Source organism: Vicia villosa, unplaced genomic scaffold (assembly GCF_029867415.1).
Source record: "Vicia villosa cultivar HV-30 ecotype Madison, WI unplaced genomic scaffold, Vvil1.0 ctg.000410F_1_1, whole genome shotgun sequence".
NCBI classification, from domain to species: domain Eukaryota; kingdom Viridiplantae; phylum Streptophyta; class Magnoliopsida; order Fabales; family Fabaceae; genus Vicia; species Vicia villosa.
Window position 1 is genome coordinate 88132 of NW_026705187.1, and position 6240 is coordinate 94371.

The following is a 6240-nucleotide window of genomic DNA, read 5'->3' on the forward strand; positions in this document are numbered from 1 at the left end:
GCATAGCCAAATTAACTAAGAACTACCCTGCCCCAGGTAATGATCAAGGGTTTTGATTAATACAAGAAAGAAACTTCTACTTCTTAGGCTCAAAGGGGTTGACGAGGGATTAACATCCTTATATCTCCACTGTTTAGGAATTGAAACAATGCCTGTACATCGTCAGCATGGTCTGTTCAAAAGCATCACTGTATGAGGTTGCGGTATCATTTTTGTCATCCTCCCTCTAAAAGGCTTACAGCTTAGCAGGAGTTGAATATCACAAAACATATGTAAAGTAAAGATGCAGTTTAGATGAATGATAGCGAAATAATTTATTCAAGACAAACATATGCAATGCACTTATGATGATTATTAAAAAAGATAATGTCTATCATAATTCGAATGTTTAAACAAACAGAATAGAAATCAACAACTGAAAAGTAAAACTAGTGATCTTAAAGTCCACCCTTCTAGACATTAATCAGTCTTGTCGTGATTAGGCATGGGAGCAGCGATCACTACAGGAATCTTTGGATGGTTGAATTCAATTTCACCAGCATCGATCATGTCTTGAATCTTGTTATTCAATGACCAACAATCATTCGTATCGTGTCCAGGGCTATTGGAATGATATGCGCACCTCGCATTGGGTTTATAGCCAGTAGCGGAAGTGTTGGGCTTCGCCGGAGGATCCCTTACAGTAATCAAGTTTGCCTTCAGCAGATGTTGCAATACCTGAGCCAACGACATATTGATCATTGTAAACTGACGCCTCGGTGCACCTGGCTTGCTGCGTTGTTGTGGAATTGCTTCAACAGGTAGGTCGCCTTCATTGCGACCTTTCTGGTTGTACATAGCATTAGCCATATGAGGCTTCTCAGGTGAGTTGAAGTTAATGATCTCGTCGTCAATTAAGTCTTGAATCTTGTACTTCAGTTGCCAACAATCCTCTGTGTTATGACCAGGACTGTTCGAATGATAAGCAAATATTGCATGATACTTGTACCCAGGAGTGGCATTGGTAGGAAATGAATATGGAGGCAATAGAGTTATCAAGTTTTGATTGAGCAGTTGTTGCAAAACTCGAGACAGTGACATGTGCAACGGAGTAAATGCTTGCTTAGGTTTGGATTTCCGATTATCTTTACCACCTTGAGGCTTATGCTGATTCTTCCCTTTCTCGATCAGAAGTGCCTTCAGTTCTTCTTGCCCCTTGGCCAATTTAAGGATCAAAGCTTGGAATTCAGCATTCTGAGCTTGGAGATTTTTGACAGATTGTTCAAGATCCATGATGCTGAAATAAACAGCGAGGGAGGATGAGAAATCCATCATAGGAAACCTGTTATGCGATGTTATGAATGCAAATGCAATATTTTCAAGGATCTTTAGGCATTTAGTTAGCAACATTAGAAAATGATTTGGTCGCGTCTTTGTCTGAAGAAATCTGAATTTTGTCTTTGAACGTCTTTCCTTGAGAACCAAGCTCACCATATCGAGTGGGTCATCGCCTCTGACTTTGAAAGTATATGGCTAGAGGAAAATAAATCCTCTTGCCCCTTGATAGGTACTGTGTCTTTGAATTGGAAGGTATGTGGCCAGAGGAAAATAAATCCTCTTGCCCCTTGATTGGGAAATCAACCTTTGATAGAGGTAACTGAAATTGTGCCCCCTAAATCCCTAAGATCCTTGAAAGGGTTAGTTAAATCATGTTATGCTTATGATATCATGATGTCATGATGTCATGTGAATGCAGTGCATTAGGCGTAGTGTGAGATAGTAAGGACAAACAAGTCGTTTTAACAAAACCTACAAGGAAACGAAGGTTAGTAGCAATCACAAACAAGTCACACAAGTCACACAATTTTTTGCTTAAGGCTTGCATGGAGTCTGATCAGGTGTCCTCCCCAAGGGTATTTCTATGGATAAGGAGATTTAAGTAACAGGTTCTACAAGTTATCCAGAATTGTCAGCCCTTCTAAAGCACCCTCGGACATGATACATTCGCATCATGCAATGATACTTTGAGAAAGGACCTATCTGAATTGTAGCATCGGGTAGCGACTAGTTCTCAACATTTGTCAAGAGTAATCCCCCCACTACGTTCCTAAAGGCTAGGATGGGTTAAGGGTAACTAAAGGTCGTTGAGCTCCGGCGCACCCGTAGACACATACATAGACCTCCCTCATTTGAGAAAGGTGTGCATATGCTATGGAGTCCTAACTCAAGCGTGAACTTCATATTGACTCATCTACCACATATGTGAAAGAGGTCGCCATGACTATGCCACTCCTAATCTTAAGTGTTCTTGAATCCGGGAATAGGATTCGTCCTTCATTTTATTCCCAAAATGCCCCTGAAAAATAAAACAAACAAAGCAAACAATAGAAAACAATTAAGTGAATCCTAAACTTTTAAGGTAACCCCTCTTTTATAAGAAAAATCCCCAGCAGAGTCGCCAGTTCTTTAATACGGTGAACTGACTTTTATATCGAAATGTCGCAGTTAAGCAAGAGTCGCCACCGACTTTTATTTTATCCAAATATTCAAAAAGGCTAAAAGAACAGAAAAAAAAACTTTTTAAAGAAAACAGGGTTCGGGGGGTAATTTATGCAAAGGGAAGGTGTAAGGCACGCTTTGCATCCATGGTTATCCATGGGCTCTTAATTGCTTTGCTCGTTTTTGAAAAGAAATGTAGAAGAAGTGAATATGGACTTTAGCTCATAAATGAGCGTAGCCATTTTGAAGATTTACGAGAAAGAATATGAAAAAGTTTTAGCCAGAGCAAGGCAATTAGGAGCAATTACCTTAGTATTTGAAAAAGAACGTTCTTTTAGCCTTTCAGGGTGAAAGGGTCTATCCATGCCATAAGAGGGCAGGAAGCCTTTCATTTAGAGGTTGAAGGGTCATCGCAATATCATTCGCCATAAGACTGTCCCATGCCATAGAGAGGCAGGTAGTCTAAGGAAAGGATCAGAATAGCCTTTCGTAGGCAACCAGAGGACACCTCAGCATTTCGTAGGCAACTTCGAGGGACGAGATCATATTAGCGAATCGAAGGCAGCGTCATTGGGACTTATGATCTGAATGAACTGAGGGCAACATTGTTGAGGCGTCCTCGTATTCGAGGGACTTGGCTATTCTGCACTGAAAAACACAAGGCAACAAGGCAACAGGCAACAGGCAACAAGAGGGGTTACCTTTAAAGGTGTGTGAGTGGACAATCACGTGGTTGATTCAGATATATTATCTTATAATTAATGATTCTAAATTCAATTCAAGGTTTTCACTCCCTAGGATTACTAACCACAACAATTAATATTAACAGTAATAATAGCAATATGGGGAAGGGGAAAAAGAAACCAGTGGGGAAAAGGGAGAATGAATCCAGCGGGTTTGACAATAATTAAAGCAAAAAGGACAAAAGAGACTAGAGTTTAGGGTTACCGACTATTGAGCTTTGACAATTGGCAAACCCTGAAAATTGGAAAAGGGAGAAATAAACAGAAAATAGGGTTGAGTGCATTATCGGTTCCAATGCAGGTATGGTTAACCCTAATCAATAAAATAACAATAAAAGAAAAAGGGTAAAAGAAACTTAGCTTCGATTGATGAAGGTTGACGGGCAAAAGTTTGCCTTGAGCATTGACTCTGATCATCTGAGAATTGATAGAAAATATAATAGGAAGAAGTAAGTGTAGGAGGAATTCATTGAAGGTGGGAATCAAACCCTAAAACTAAATAAAAGGTAAAAGAAAATTTAAATAAGAAAAGGATAGAACTCAGCTTTTGTTTTGGTGTGGCGCGTAGTCGGAAGGCGTCTGAAAAGTCAACCCTGAAAGAAAGGCACAAAAAAGAAATATTTTTAGTGTATGGCTAATTCTCGCAAACCCTGATCAAGAGATAAGTTAGCTATGGTTAATAGAATAAATAAAATCGAATTAATTAATTATTGGTTTTCAACCTAATTAATTAAATTGGTGAAAATATAGTCTCAATTAAATTGCCTAATCCTGATTTATATTATAGTAAAAATATTAACACAATTTAAACAATTAAACAACTAAATTAAACTAATTATTTAATTCTTTAAATCAAATAAAATTAGTAATTAAAATTTATCTTTATATTTATACATAAAAAAGAAGAAGTTTTGTTTTTAAAAGGACATTTAAAAGGAATTATATAAAAAAACATTTATTAAACAATAGGAAATAAAAAAAAACATTTTATAATTAAAAAGTAAAAAAAAATATAACAAGACTCAGCTTATGATCCTGTGTGGCTGTTTGTGAGGCCCCATGGTGGACCTGCGTCCCTTATGCATTGGATTTGATCTGCGTAGAGATTTGATGGTGTAGCTGTGAAGGACTACCGTGATCTTGCTTGGGCGTGTATCATAGAATCCATGAGTCTGCATAAGTAAGAGAAATTGAATAAAAATAAGAAGAGACGCTGGGTATCGAACCCAGGTCTCGCTGGTTGCAAGTCCACTCCCACTACCATACGCGCTGTCTGCCTTAATTGTCAATAGCTGCAAATAAATATATAATAAAAAAGAAAAAGAACGTTTAAAATTTTAAAACGCGCGCCCAGGAAACAGTCTTCTTCTTCGTGAAGTTTTTATGAAAAACAGAGACCTTTGGCAACACTTTTCCATCGTGGCTATAAACCTGCAAATCCACACTCTTAAAATACGTAATATAAATTAGTAACGAAAGCACACAACAATGCGAAATTTCTCCCTAAACACAGTGGTGCCCTTAATTTGGGCTAATTTCACCCCTAACTACGAATGTTGGAGTTAGTGGCTATTCAGTTTTATTTTGTTTTTCTGTTCCTGCTAATAAATCCTATTAATTAGGAAGTATGGTTGTTATGCTATCCTATCAATTAGGAATTGTTGATTTAGTCTATTTCATTATTCCTTCTTTGTAGGTAAGTAGGGTTAGTGTTTCATACCACGTTTAAGTGTGGTAGTTGTTATGTAAGGCTATTTAAAAGGGCCATTTGTTTTCATTCAAGAATATCAGAGAACTTTCCTTTCCTATTACCTTGTTTTTCTCTGTGATATTTAACATTTGGTATCAGAGCTCCGCAAGGGGCCTGACTACCTGAAGCAGCAGTCTTCTTCTGTGAACATTGACTATGGCAAGTGAAGGGAGCAGTAACGGTTTTGTGCAGCCAGCAATTCCAAAGCTTGATGGTCACTATGATCATTGGAGCATGTTGATGGAAAATTTTTTGAAATCGAAGGAATATTGGGGACTGATTGAGGAAGGAATTCCAGAAGTAAGGGATGAAACAGCCCTGACTGATGCACAATTAAAGGCGAGAAAAGAGTTGAAGCTGAAGGATCTCAAGGCAAAGAATTACTTGTATCAAGCAATTGATCGGGTTGTTCTCGAGACTATTCTCAAGAAGGATACTGCAAAAGACATATGGGACTCCTTAAAGAAGAAGTATCAAGGCACTAGTAGAGTCAAGCGCGCTCAATTACAAGCTCTTCGTAAAGAGTTTGAAATTCTAAACATGAAGGCTGGAGAATCCGTTGATGATTATTTTGCAAGGACGTTGACAATCACAAACAGGATGAGGATACATGGAGAGAAGATGGAAGACGTGACAATTATAGAAAAAATTCTACGCTCTATGACATCTAAGTTTGACTATGTGGTATGTTCAATAGAAGAATCAAATGACATTGATACTATGTCAATAGATGATTTACAAAGTTCATTGTTAGTGCATGAACAACGCATGTCAAACCATATTGAGGAAGAACAAGCTCTCAAAGTGACTCATTCCGGGAATTTCTTTGGAAGAAGCAGAGGTCGAGGAAGCTTTAGAGGAAGAGGAAGGGGGCGTGGTCGTGGCACTAGAGAAGGAAGCTTTTACAGGCCATCCATTGAATGCTACAATTGTCACAAAATTGGTCATTTTCAATGGGAATGTCCTGGTAAAACAGAAGAAAAGGCAAACTTTGTTGAAACAGATGAGGAAGAAATATTATTGATGGCTTACACTGAGAAAGAGCAGGCTGAAAATGGGGAGATCTGGTACCTTGATTCTGGCTGCAGCAATCACATGACAGGTAACAAAAATCTTTTTTGTGATTTAAATGAAAGTTTTCGACACAGTGTCAAGCTTGGCAATAACTCTAGCATGAGTGTTATGGGCAAAGGAACTGTTAAAGTACACATGAATAGGAAGATGCAGAATATAGAAGGTGTGTATTATGTACCAGAGCTTAAAAGCAAT